The following is a 14,540-nucleotide window of genomic DNA, read 5'->3' as shown; positions in this document are numbered from 1 at the left end:
CCAGGAAAAGGGGCAGAGGTGTGAGAAAAGAATGATCAGCTGCCAACCATGGACATTGAGAAGTGATCACCAGGGAACGTGTGTGGCGTGTTAATCTTCTCTGGTTCTCCACTGCCCCATTCTCTGTGAGCCCTGATTAAGAGGAACAACCAAGGAGGAGACTCAGAATAAAACACTGAAGGAAGGATTCTCTAGAAAGTTATGAAACTTACTGAAACAAAGCTTTATTCAATGACTCAGGTAAACAGGTCAAAGAGAAAATAGTTCTATAGAGCATCGGAGAATTGGGGAGACAGATGAAAAATCACATGCTGGACACTCTCAAGTGTTGGTGTCATCAAAGGATCTACGGAGTGAGGACAAAAGGCAGATAGCAAAGTAGAGGAGATGGGACTAGAGAGGGAGTGTTGGAGAGCTTTGGGCAGCTGGGAAAGGTACCCAATCTACGCAGTTAAATCCTTCAAAACAAAACAGAAATGAAATGCATTGGTGAAACAGCCCTGGGTGAAACATTTAAAATGCAGAAAAGCAGATTCAAACCTGGTGGCTATGGTAATTAAGGTCCTAACTCACACACAGATGTTTCATATTCATGCACATTTTTAGCATAGCAAATACATCCTCATGTGTCTAAGTGCTCATTAGCCATCCGCATGATCGCCTCTACACTAACCTCAGCAATGGAAAAACCATGTCTGAGAAAAACACACCTTAATGGGCTTGACTGCGAAGGAATGAAGGATGTGGAATATTTTTGCCTGGCAGTTGATTTTTAAGCCTAGGCTTAAAGATATATGCCGAGAACTTTCAGAGAATGTATTGAAAGTTGCAATAGAAAGTCCCATTATCTTTAATGGGACTTTCATGGCTAATTCCCTGTGCAGCGCTGAAAATGTGCCCCTTGAGCTCCATTGCTTTTTTGCCTCAAGATATATGGAGTTAGTGGAGTATTCAGTTTGGTTGTGCTTCTGCTGCCAGGATCCCGCTCCAGCTGTTGCCCATCTCTTCTGCATTCTGTTCGGTGGTTTTGCACAGTGCCCCTCTCTGCCTGCCGTCCTTTTGCCTTCTTTTCAAATGCTCATTAACACTTTGTCTTTCAACTCTCTCAGGCTGGGACACCTAGGAACCCCTATGGTTGTGGGAAGATTTCATCAGTACTACCCGTTTGACCAGAGTCAAACAATAATCTTGAAAGCATCAATAGACATCCAGAGGTTATTTCTAGAAAATCTGGACACTAGTCTGAGCGATTATGGGCTTTTGGATTGTAGCACTCGTTAGACTGTCATTCACATTTTCTTATACAGAGAATGTAAATATTTAATATCTTATTAGATGTGTGTGTGTGTGTGTGTGTATCAGATGAGAGAATTTGCTGAAAACAAATACCTGTTGGCCCTTTTTTCATATGAACGTATGTACGTGTTTCATTTGAAAAAGTGCCTTCTCTGTTACAGAGGAACAAGGACATAGGCGTTAGGTTTTGGAAACCCCTGTAGACTTGTGGCAATTTTCTCAAGCTTTCCATTTGTCACAAACACTTGACTAAGAGTGATCAAGGTGGGAAAGATCAATAGGACAGCAGCAGACCTTTCCATATTAATTTTGCAGAGACTTTATGTGTGTGGCGAACCATAGCATCCACCTGGGGAATTGAGCAGTATGTAACGTATTGCATCAGCCCTCAGCTATACAATTCTTCCTCGGTATAAGGTAATAAAAGGGAGTCGGGAAAAGAAACAACATTAAACAATTAGTTTCTTCATTCAGGTGCTTCATTCCAGTTGTCAATAGACTTTCCACATTGACGCTCTGTGCTCAGTACTTAAAAGTAATTAGAAGCCAGAATAAATGAGATCATGGCGGGAATGAACATGCTTTACAGAGAACAGTGCGTTTTATACAGAAAAATGCAAATCTGTAGTAGAGAAGGCATGCAGTCTCCCTTCAATTTATTTTTCCTACTTGATGGCTGTACAAGTGATATACTTGCTTAGCAAGCTTCAAATCTAAATCCTTTTTAATCATGAATGTATTTTCATATTATGGGGTGTACGTTCATAGTGGAGCAGTTTGGGCTGGCTGAATTAATCTCTACCAAAACAATGCATTTAAAGTATAAATGCTGAGATCAAGATTGTGATTGTTGAATTATGTATGTGGGGAGCTGGAATTTTCTAAATGCAGTAATCCATGTGATGTGATTTTAGTATGATGGAAAGGGCCCTGGATTTTGAATCAGAAAACTGGCTCTGAATCCTGTTACTTACTTGCTGTGTGACGGTGATTACATCACCTGGTCTCTCAGAGACTTTATAATAATTTCTTTCTGAAAAAGATGGCATAAGGAATAAATGAGCAACGTGTGTGAAAGCGTATACTGCAAAACACTGAGTTTTTCTTTCTTTCTTTTTTCTTTAATATTTTATTTATTTGACAGAGAGAAATCACAACTAGGCAGAGAGGCAAGCAAAGAGATTGGAGGAAGCAGGCTCCCTGCGGAGCAGAGAGCCCGATGCGGGGCTTGATCCCAGGACCCTGAGTTCATGACCTGAGCCGAAGGCAGAGGCTTTAACCCACTGAGCCACCCAGGCGCCCCTGAGTTTTTCATTCTTACTCTGTGTTTCTGATAATGAGTTCATCTTCTCATTATGGAGTTAGAAATATGAAATGCATCTGTTTAAAGTAATTAGCTCATTCTTACTAATGTAGGGGAGATCTTGTAAGAACTATTTCAAAAAGCACAATAGTTGCAAAGTAGATCTTAAATGTTCTCACCACAAAAAAAAGTGGTTAATTTTGTGATACAGGTATTATCAAACCCTACTGCGGTAATGATTTTGAACATATAAGTCTAAGAAATGAACCTGTTATATACCTTAAACTTGCAAAAGCTTGTATGTCCATTATATCTCAACAGAGCTAGAAAAAAGTAACAGTAATGAGTCACCATCGCATGAAAGAGGAGTATGAGAAATACAAGAGTTAACTCCTCTGATCTGTAAGAAATAGAATACACAAAACAAATACACAAAAATAGAATACACAAAACAAAACAATGGGCCCTATTAGAGCTTATTTTTAGAATCCTCCTTGGATAGCTTATAGAAAATCATTCAAGAGCAGTTGAACAGGATCCCCTTGAATTCAAGGACAGGAAGTTTTCTTTCCTGGTGTCAAAAACCAAGAATATGTGTTAGAATAGAGACAAATATTTAGGACTTGAAAAGAATCAGGTGCTAGCACTTGTTTCTTCATTCATTCACTGCGGGAACAAGAAACCATGGAGCATCAGTGCACTGTGCTGTGCCAAACCAGAGAGATGAGAGAGTCCTTGGGTCACTGCACTTACATTCCAACGTCCAACTGACAGCTCAGTTGGTTAAGCGTCTGCCTTTGACTCAGGTCATGATCTCAGGGTCTTGGGATCGAGTCCCATATTGGGCTGTCTGCTCAGTGAGGTGTCTGTTTTTCTCTCTCTCTCTCTCAAGTAAATAAATAAAATCTTTGTTAAAAAGTGGGGGGGTATCTTGACAAAGAACCACCTTGGAAACCAGACAGCCATACTATGGAGCACAGCTTCTCTTTAGTGATGACAATAGGAGAAAGATGGTCAGAGGATTGACTTTTTATATGAAATGACTCAAGTAATAGATTTATACGTTTCTAAGCACAATAGAGAGGAAGAATATGTAACATTGAGCATGTGAAAGAACTCATTCTGTTAGGGTTTCAAATGTTTTCTTCTGAACCCAGAAAATATTGATAAATGATAACTAGACAATTTTGATGGAAGTAATTAAATAATTAATGATTTTGGGATGCCTGAGTGGCTCAGTCAGTAAAGAGTCTGCTTTTGGCTCAGGTTATGATCTCAGGGTCCTGGGATTGAGTTCCACATCAGGCTCCCTGCTCACGGGGAGTCTGCTCCTCCCTCTGCCTGCCACTCTCCCTGCTTGTGCTCTCTCTCTGTCAAATAAATAAAATCTTTTTAAATTTTTAAAAAATTAATTAATGAATTAATATAAGAATAATGAATCAGAAATACTGTGACATATATTTTCCAAGTACTACCAAAACTCATCCAGAGTTGTTAATCAAAAGACATGGTATGAGCTGAGGTTACACCAGAGAAAGGGAAGTGCAAGCCATTTTTCATAGAAAAGCCATATGCTATTTATAAGCCATAAGAGAATCTGTGATTATGTTTTTACTAATATTTATTGTCCCTATATTACATTTATTACTTCAACAAGTTTATTTGAGCAGTGAACACTTCTTGAACAAACACATACAATACATTGAACAAATACAAAATATAAAGAAATGAATCTTACCTTTGAGGAGTATACATATAATACCATTGGCACACATTAAGAATTCATGTAATTTTTTTTTTTCAGTAAGTATGTATGGAATGCTTACAGAGTCCTGGGAAGTACGTAGGGTCTAGGAAAGCGACTGTGGATTTAGATACCAGTTCAGCCTACCGATGGTGGCAGTGGTAGCAATAGTAATATTAATAAAAATTGGTAACATTTGTTAAGAATATACTACATGCTATGCCCTATGTTAAGTACTAGATATGGATTATTTCATATAATCCTGGAAACAACACTCTGAGGTGTGTATGTCATGAAACTCAACTTACAGATGAGGAAACAGTTTTAGGAGCTTAAGTAACTCATCCAAGTTCCCACAGTTTTAGCAAATCCAAGCTCCAAATTGGGAAGTTTACCTGCAATGCCTATGTTCTTTAGCCGTACACCTTTCCCACAACTAGGGAAAGGCATGGTGAGAGGAGTGATGTGTGACAGATCAAAGATTCTGAGATCATGTCCATGAGGAAGCAGTGCGTGAGAACTATGTGAGAACTACTGGTGATTTCAGAGAACTGTAATAGTAGAGTGGAAGAATGAAGAAGGAGAACCAAGCACCGTATTGTGATTTTGTGAACATTTTGTATTGCATGTTAAGAAGTGGGAAGCTGTTTCAATGTTTGCATTCTCATTTGCATTTTTTAAAAGATTTTATTTATTTGGAGACAGTGAGAGAGCAGGTGAGCAGGGGTGGGGGGAAGGGCAGGGAGAGAGAGAGAAAAAATTTGCAAAGCCTAAAGCAAGGCTCAATTTCAGGACCCTGAGATCACGACCTGAGCAGAAATCAACAGTCGGATGCTGAGCCACCCAAGAGCCCCTTTCATATGCATTTTTTTTGTGGGGGTTGGGTAGCAAAAGGTGGTTTATTAAAGCAAGGGGACAGGGCCCATGGGCAGAAAGAGCTTCACCGGGGTCAAGAGAAGTGGCCCATTATATACCTGCAAGTTGGGAGGGAGAGGGAAGGAAAAAGGGAGGTTTCAAAAGAATTTTCATATGCGAAAGAGGACTTGCAAGATACCAGAGGCCTTGCCATTGTCAAGTTAAGGTTGCTTTTATCTCTAGCTTAAGTGATCACCTTTGTGATGGGGTGAAAACAGTAGGAAGAGGCAAGACTAGGAGAGTCAGAGAGAGATTGTACCAAAATAGGCAAGAGATATTAGTGGTGCTCCTAGAGAGGAGAGATTTATAACACAGAAAGAAATAGGAAATTAAATTAGCATGAAAGACTTAGGTACATTTAACAGGTGGAACTGCACAAAATTCATCTCTTATAATGGATGAGTTTAGTGAGATGGCCTGGGGGCTTATAACATTTCTCAGTCTGGAGGTGAAACAGTGGGTAAATCATAAATAACTAGACACAGATTTTAGGAAAGCAGTGATTTCAATCTTGGCCACACTCAACTCTGGGAAGGTTTTGTAAAAATGGGAACATTGAAGATACTAAAAATATCATTTCACAAGAAAACTTTAAGGAATTAGATAATTTCTACATCTTATTTCTTCTAACTACTTTCTTACGAGGGCCACTGTCAATGGAGAAACTTAGATATTTTCCCACAACTGCTTGTTTTATTATAGCTGAATAAGGTGGGGAGCATGAGAAAAGCACAAAGAAGTAAAGTCACTTGGAAACTGAGCAGAATCATTTATATTTTTCCAACAAGAAGAAATGTAGCTTTAGTTCAAAGATTGTTGAAACTAATCTGCTTTAGGCTACCCAGGACAGAAGTTCAGCCGATGCCGTGGAGTGCATAAAATCAGGCGATCAGCAGAGCCTTCCATCTATCATAAAAAGCTTCTGTGAGTGTGCAAAGAGCAGCAGTCGCTGCTGTGTTCCAGTTTACTTCACCTACTCCATTCTCTTGAGATTGAAATAGTCATTAATTCTCTGTGAAAACTCGAACACCGCTCAGGTAATCAGTTTAGCAGAGTATCTCCGAGAACCACAGGTGATTAGAGTCCTAATCACTTGTTTGTGACGGTCACTTGCACAAGTATAATGGGTCTGGCTTTTAATTAAAGGAGAAAAAAAATAAGACTTCTGTAGAAAAGGGGGAAATTATTTCGTGTTTTAAAAATGTCAATCTGTAACACTAGATGTACACACCTATAACCATAATAAGACTTACAGCTCATGTGAAGAATATGATCAAAATAATAGGTTCCTGGGGATGTTCTTCTGTAGAGACTTGAGGGATGCATTTGCCCTAAGGGAATGTTTTCCCTCTCGTTAGCATGACTAACTGGCATCATCAGAGTTACAAAGGATGGTGAAAATGAGGTGGTACACTGGGAAGTCCAGAGGTTAAAAAAAACAAAAACAAAATCAGACTCCAATTATTATGTAGAATTCTGCGTCAGGACAAAACTCACTGATTTCAGAATTGTGTGATATTTGCTTCACTTTATATTTCTCTAGTACAAAATCAACTCAAGCTTCATACAGATGCAAAGGTTTCAGATGAGTTTCAGTAGTTAGGCAGTTTCTATAGATGGTTAAGGATCATGTCTAATGTCGCCATTTGCAAAACTGGTCAAAACTGTAGTTTGACATATGGTCCCTTAAACTCAGAAGACCCCCACCCCCATGCATGCCTTTAGATGTGGGTAAGTGTTTCCCATATATCCTATTTTTTCGAACAAGAAATTATTCTGCTAATTATACTGCAGGAGCACACAAAAAAGAGAATATACTTCTCCAAGTGCCCCAATTCTACTATTTTTGCACTTAATAGTTACAATCGCTACTCAAGAAGCTTTTGAAGTCTCAACATGTATCCCTAAATCCAGTGACTCCAGTGGGTCTTGTTTGGAGGATAGTTTTTCGTTGTAATTAAATATGTAACATTATTGAGGGGTACAATAGAAATTTTCAAAATAATGTTTTACAAATATGGGGAAATAAATAACAAACCATCCCTTGCTATACATTGCATTTTCTACTTTAATATTTCTCCCTTAATCATCGACATTGTGTTAGTTTACGGCAAATTGTTGTGGTTGCAAATTCAGAGCTCTTCATCACACTATGTTGTGTCAAAATGTGAATGACCCTTCTGCACTAGTAAAAGAAAAGTTTGGGATCACTCCCAAGAGAGAACAATGTAATGATTAGCTACTAAGGAAAAGAGCAGAGTCCTGACTGTGAACTAAGAGTCTCAGCAAAAAAATCCACTCTCAGAAAACAGAGCTCAAAGCCATAAACCTCACGTGGTTCTGGTTTCCCACATCGGTTTTCCTGTGAGTTACTGTGTCACCCTTGTGGCCCAAAAGGGGTGATGTGATGTATGTCCCCAAGGGCTCAATTTAATGCATTTCAACCCTTGGGAAATTGGCTTCCTTGTTCAGGACAATTTGAATCAACATTAAATGAAGCATTAGAGCTCTGAAGGTTTTAAAAGGTAATTGGGAATTTTTAAAACCAAAAATTTTTTTAAAAAAGGTAACTGAGAATAAAATTCATGTTTTTGTATGGAATCATGGTAAATGGCCAAATATGTAGAAGATCCTTGGGTTTTGAGAATCTTTAATGTAATTTATTATAGAAATGTCATGACTCATCTTTTTTTTTTTCCATTTTATTTATTTTTTCAGCGTAACAGTATTCATTGTTTTTGCACAACACCCAGTGCTCCATGCAAAACGTGCCCTCCCCATTACCCACCACCTGTTCCCCCAACCTCCCACCCCTGACCCTTCAAAACCCTCAGGTTGCCCCAACCTCCCACCCCTGACTCATCTTAAAGAGAAGGATTAGCATTTTTCTTTTAAAAAACAACTAATGTAACTTGCTTCCAAATTTGAAGTCTTACAAAGTGAACTAAATTTAGTGTAATAGACATGAGTTAATAAATGGTCAAAATACAATATGTTGTATTTAAAGTAATTTAGGAAAATAAGGTTTGTCTCTCCAATGAGACTTAGTTGACAGAGAGGTTTGGATGCTATCTTTTGTGCCCTGCCATCTGGAAACTGGACTGTCCAACAGGAGGCTGTTTCACATACTTTCCCTGACCCTTCACTCACAGTTTGACATATAAAATAAAATTGATTCCTGAGGTCTAGGATCAGTTGGGACAACCATATGAAATAAAAATCACAAAGAAGCATATTAGCAAGTACCAAATTATAGTCAGGTGAACCTACTTCCACTAAACCCCAATGTATAAAGGAGATATTCATAGAAGTTTGTCATTAATTTCATGAACTTATCATAATCATATAACATCATAGTTTTATAAAATTAATGAAATCATAAAATTTTATAAAAATTAACCAAGGTCATTTTAATGAACATCTATTCTTTTTAAATAAAAAGCAGAAAGAGCTTTTGTAAATAATTAAAATACAGTGGGGCTTGGGAAATGGGATTTATGAAAGCTCACATTCCTCCGATTTTCCAAGTAATATGTTGCCCATGATGGACTTACAGAGTGAGTCAGAGCTCAGGAGCAAAGAGGGGTGGGAACAGCACTACTGCAGGTATGGTTAAGTGATCACACATGCCACTTCGGGTAATTCTTATAGCACTTTATTCAGCTATTCATAGATGCCAGCTTTTCATAGATGAGAAAATGAGGCTGAGAGAGTAGAGGTAACCTGGTCCAAGTCCTACAAGGCGTCCGTAAATCCCAGTACCTCTGGTTGGGATACCCATGTTGTCAACTGCTATTCTACATTCAGAAAGGTTGTGGTATTTTGAAAGACACTCCAAAAGTAGACAGGTATTCCTTACTTGCAGAAAGATTTTTGCAGTAGTACCAAGATGTTGACCACAAGCAGAACGGAGTTCTGGGGAGGGTTGGAATATAGCTGGGGTGCTGGGAAGATGGAGTGGAGCATGGGAGACTAATTGATAGAAATCCTTAAGCATCAGGATGAAGAGTTTGCTTTTGCAAATGCTGCCTGGAAGGCAACTGAAGATGCTGGGAATACAGTATTGATAGCATATTAAGGATTCATACTTAGTAAATTAATTTGATAATTTGCTTAACAAATTGTTGTTTTACATCACATAATGTAAATGTTGAAATTTTTTTCACATCAGCCAAGGAAATGAATGAAGGACTCACTTAGTCCTAAACTCTGACCCCCAAGGCCATACATATTGGGACCTAGACTGCTTCTCTAACTTCATCTCCTTCTCCTCTCATGTGCTCCTGCACACTAAGCTCCACACTTGCTCTTTGGCAGACAGAACATGCGTTAACCTCAGGGCATTTGCACTTCCTCTCCCTGAAATGATCTTTCCGATAATAGCATCTCCCTCTGCCATTGCACCCAGTTCACTTTCTATTCCCTTAAAATTTTCACATTTCTGGATAACTTATCACCACTTGGTATTATGTATTTGCTTTTTAGTTTCTTTTTTCCTCCCCCTGAAATTTGATCTCCAGAAGGAACAGAATTTTTTTCTGTTTGCTGTTGTATCCCCAGTGTATCACACTGGAATGGATAAAGATTTGGGGATCTGAAGTTAAGTGCCCTTTTCAAGAAAAAGAATAGAAAATTTACGAAACAAAACAGAAGTGAAACTTAATATTTATTTGGAATGCAAAAAAAATTACAAAGTTTAAAGTATTAACAAGTACCACAAGCATTATAAAATCTGAAAGGCAAAACACTGTTTTTATTACTTGATTGCCTGACCCACCTCTGTACTTTTTTCCTCCATAGTTTTTGGTAACAGACTCTTCAGACTGCCTCTTCAAAGTATAATAATTTTGTGATATAATCTTCTATAGAGAGAATGGGAAAATAATTCAGTATTTTTTCTCTAGCATGGCTGATCAAATTTTTTTAAGAAAAATCATTGAGTAGAAAAGCCTTTTAGGGGCACCTGGGTGGCTCAGGGGGTTAAAGCCTCTGCCTTCAGCTCAGATAATGATCCCAGGGTCTTGGGATGGAGCCCCAATCAGGCTCTCTGCTCAGCAGGGAGCCTGCTTCCTCTTCTCTCTCTGCCTGCCTCTCTGCCTACTTATGATCTCTGTCTGTCAAATAAATAAATAAAATCTTTAAAAAAAAAGACAGAAAGAAAAGAAAAGCCTTTTAATTTCAACACTGTTGCTAAATCGCTTATAAACTTTTAAATTGTTGTCAAAAATGAGAACTCCTATAAAGTTCTATAGCATGTGAACCATGACATTTGGAAGAATATTCCACAGACTAGCTTCTGGCTCTGTACATTTCTAGCCTGGTTTTCCCTCCACCACATACAGCCCTGAGTGTCCCAGGATATGAACACTGCATTACAACCTTGGGCCCTGCTCCTCCTTTTCAACATTAGGGAAGTGAGTTTGCACAATGGGTGGTACGAATACTCTGGACTCCATCTCTACACCAGGAGACTATAATAACCTAACTAGAAATGGAAGTAACCGTGAATCACATACATAGGTTCTAGTCCACCTAGCCTAAGTGCACCATAATACTATGTCCTTTAGCTCAGTTCCAGAAATAATCCTGGCTATTTGAACACTGCAGAACACGACAGAGGGAAGTTGGGATAGACAGGGTGAAGACAGCAGTCATAACCATTTGCAGTTAAAACTTTCTGTTTCTGCAAATTTATAAAAGCATGTGACTCTGCGAACAATGTACTAGGGATCCATATGAGTGAGGAACACTGATTCCCAACCGTTTTTAGCTTGATAGCCAATCTCCTTCTTCCAGCATCGCATGGCACTTGTAGGTGCAAAGAAGATACTCAAAAAATATTGTTCAGTGAATGAGTGAACAAAAGTTACTTCTTTGTGACTCTTCCATGCCACAGTTAAATCAAAGTGCCTTTCGAATTAAATTGGACCCATTGACCACAGGTTACATTTATCATATTAAAAAATGTGCTAAATCTCTGATGTGATGTGGGATCTATTCTTAATACAAAATATGTCAAGGAGATTTATTCATTATAAGCACAGATATATTGACCCTTTCTTTTTTCTTTCTGTGGGGAAATTCACAGTTTCTGCATAATTTTATAGCCCTGTCAAGTGCCTTTTCTCAGGAGTATACCCTAAGGAGCGCTGTCACTTGGAATGTCTTACTGCTCAAATTATGGGGCAACTTTCTTCAGTGTATATGTTATATTTGTATTTTAGGAAGGACAAAGTCTACTCTGTGACCTTTATTTTTTCATTTTTGTGACTCCCAGGGAAAAGGTTGTCTAAATTTTAAAAATGACACTATAGCTAGAAGGAGCTGAAGACTGAAGGCCCATATTATCCAGGATAGGGCCAAAATATAGATTTCTTTAAATTTTAACTCAACTGCCTAATGCGAAAACAGATAGAGCTAGAAAGGAAATTTGAGTCAGATAAGAACTCTTGTACTCAACAGATGTGCCTAGGATTCCCAGCCGTTCTAATGCTCCTTCATTCTCTTGCCCAGAGTCAGCAGAGCTGTCTCAGTGGTAATCACCAAAGTACCTATAAAATGAAATGATCTCTTGTAAAACCTGACTCTGAGTATCCATTTATGCACCATTGAAAAACCATGTGCCACTCTCTGGATCTGGAATCTTTCCGAGAATGCTAGAATCAAAATGCTTCTTGCAAATGCTGAATTTTTCCAGTTGACATTCAGATTGATAAAGCTGAAAGAGAGAAAGCTACAAGGCTTATAGTGATATATTAACAGCAAAGTTGTGGGCTTACTGCTGGGCTTTGTCCCACATGCCTAATCCAGGAGAATGGAATCCTGTGATGCCGTGATGGAAAATGTAGGCCTCAATTGGACAAATTGTGAATCAAACTTGGGCAGTATTTCCCACATTGACCTTGTTGTATCTTTCTAAATACACTTTTTTAAAGATTTTTTTTAATATATTTGAGAGAGAGAAGTGGAGCGAGTGAGAGAGAAAGAGAGTACGTGTGGGGTGGGGGGCAGAGGGAGAAGAAGCAGACTCCCCACTGAGCAGGGAGCCCAATGCGGGACTCCATCTCAAGACCCTGGGTCATGACCCGAACCGAAGGCACATGCTCAACTGACTGAGCCACCCAAGTGCCCCTAAATGTTTCACTTTTTATAAAAATTTTGAATTAATCTTAGGACCTAATTGAAACATACACAGTGGTTATTATGGACAGGCAGATATGGGTAGAAAAAGCTGTCTGTTTTGGACATGGTAGTGAAAGAAAACATACATCCATTATAAGGAAGATTTTTCCATTAGGTGATAATATGCATGATTGGTTTTTAAAAATGACACTTTGAGGGACACCTGGGTGGCTCAGTGGGTTAAAACCTTGGCCTTCGGCTCAGGTCATGATCCCAGGGTCTTTGGATCGAGCCCCGCATCGGGCTCTCTGCTCGGCAGGGAGCCTGCTCCCTCTTCTCTCTCTGCCTCTCTCTCTGCCTGTCTCTGCCTACTTGTGATCTTTGTCTGTCAAATAAATAAATAAATAAATCTTTAAAAAAAAAATGACACTTTGAGGTACCTTCTCAGAGAGCATGGTACTGGCCACACTGATTGATCAGGAGATTACAGTAAACACTTTTAAAGTCTCTGGCAGATAATTTGCTACTCTACTGTTGTTTATTACAGCCCAAAGGAGGGAGAAATAAATCCATTTGAAAAGATTTTAAAAATGGATAAAAATTATGGGCTGCTTGTTAAAAATTCTTCACAAGTCAGTGTTATAAGCAGATGAGGACAAGTCATGTTTTATCTAGAAGAACAGACATATTTCAGTTTGATTAGAAAAAGATAAAGATTTTTTTCTTAGTGTCTTTCAGCCAGTGTAATGGGGGTTATTGATTAAAATGTTAGAATCAATAAGGACCTAAAACTGGAGTAGAGGAGACAGTAAGGAGGGAAAAAAAAAGAAAGCTGACAATTAAGTGCTTTGTGAAAAATTGATTTTTTAACTGTGAACTGTCAGCTGTACTCCTTGGCTCTCTTGGGCATGTGAAAGCATGTAAAACGACAAGTATCTATTGTTATCAGACTCATACACTAAATATTTGTAAATATCACATACTACCAAAAGCTAATTGTAACATTCAGCACATCTGACTATGTTTTACTAATGCTTTGTAAGGAGTTTTGTGTCATGTTAATGCTTGTCAGGTCTATGAACAGCCAATGAAACTTAACAGGTTTCTCCTTAGATTCCAATGATGCATAATAATAAAATTACACATTGTCAGGGTCTTTCCAAAATTTAAGGAGTAATGTTTAAAACCCCTTATCCTCTTTTTCTTAACTCATCAGTATCAAAATGTGGCAGGCGTATTGGACTTCTGTAGTCCAACTACCTAATCCAGGATAGGTGAGTTAGCTATTCCTCATGTAGAAGGTCTCCAGACCTTCATTTGCAAGAAAAAACTGGACAGACCTAGATAAATACATGTGTGAAAAAACACCAAACTACAGGTAGGTAAATGCAGAAACAGGAAAAAAGATAATCAAAATACCCATAAATTGAAAAGTAAAATAAAACAAAATCTGCTCATATGAATTTTACAAAAAACATCAAAAAGTAATGAACATTTTAGTGAAATGTATGTAAAAAGTCCCCCTAAAAAGCAATTCAAAGACCAGCACCTGGTAATGTTAGCAAATAAATAGGATCTAAGAACTGCCAAAGAGAAAAAAAAAAAATGTGAAAGGACATAAAGGAAATGCCTTGAAAGGGAAGGCAAAGGATGAAGGCGCACCAATCCCTGAATTCAGGGGTTGAGTTCTGAATTTTCTCAAGGTTGCTCTGGGCATCGCATTCCTGTATTATTAATTAAAAGTTCCTTTTAAAAATTTTAGTCTTTTAGATTAGGTCCAGGAAACACACTTTTTAAAATACCAATTCTTTTTGGGGCACCTGGGTGGCTCAGTGGGTTAAAGCCTCTGCCTTCGGCTCAGGTCATGATCCCAGGGTCCTGAGATCGAGCCCCACATCGGGCTCTCTGCTCAGCGGGGAGCCTGCTTCCACCTCTCTCTCTGTCTACCTCTCTGCCTACTTGTGATCTCTGTCAAATAAATAAATAAAATCTTAAAAAAAAAGAATTGTGTTTTTTTTTAAGATTTTGTTTATTTATTTATTCCTTTGTCAGAGAGAGAGAAAGAGAGTGAACACAAGCCAGGGAGCAGCAGGCAGAGGCAGAGGGAGAAGCAGATCCCTGCTGATCAAGGAGCCTGAGAAGGAACTCCATCCCAGGACC

At 38.6% G+C, this 14,540-nt stretch overlaps 1 protein-coding gene across 3 annotated transcripts in view; it reads left to right on the top strand.

The window, feature by feature from the left end:
* Window positions 1–14,540, top strand: part of PREX2 (phosphatidylinositol-3,4,5-trisphosphate dependent Rac exchange factor 2) — a 331,391-nt gene that overhangs the window by 298,257 nt on the left and 18,594 nt on the right. The window lies entirely within an intron of this gene.

The sequence above is a fragment of the Meles meles genome, chromosome 1 (genome assembly GCF_922984935.1).
Source record: "Meles meles chromosome 1, mMelMel3.1 paternal haplotype, whole genome shotgun sequence".
Lineage (NCBI taxonomy): Eukaryota > Metazoa > Chordata > Mammalia > Carnivora > Mustelidae > Meles > Meles meles.
This window is presented reverse-complemented; position numbering and strand designations above follow the sequence as displayed.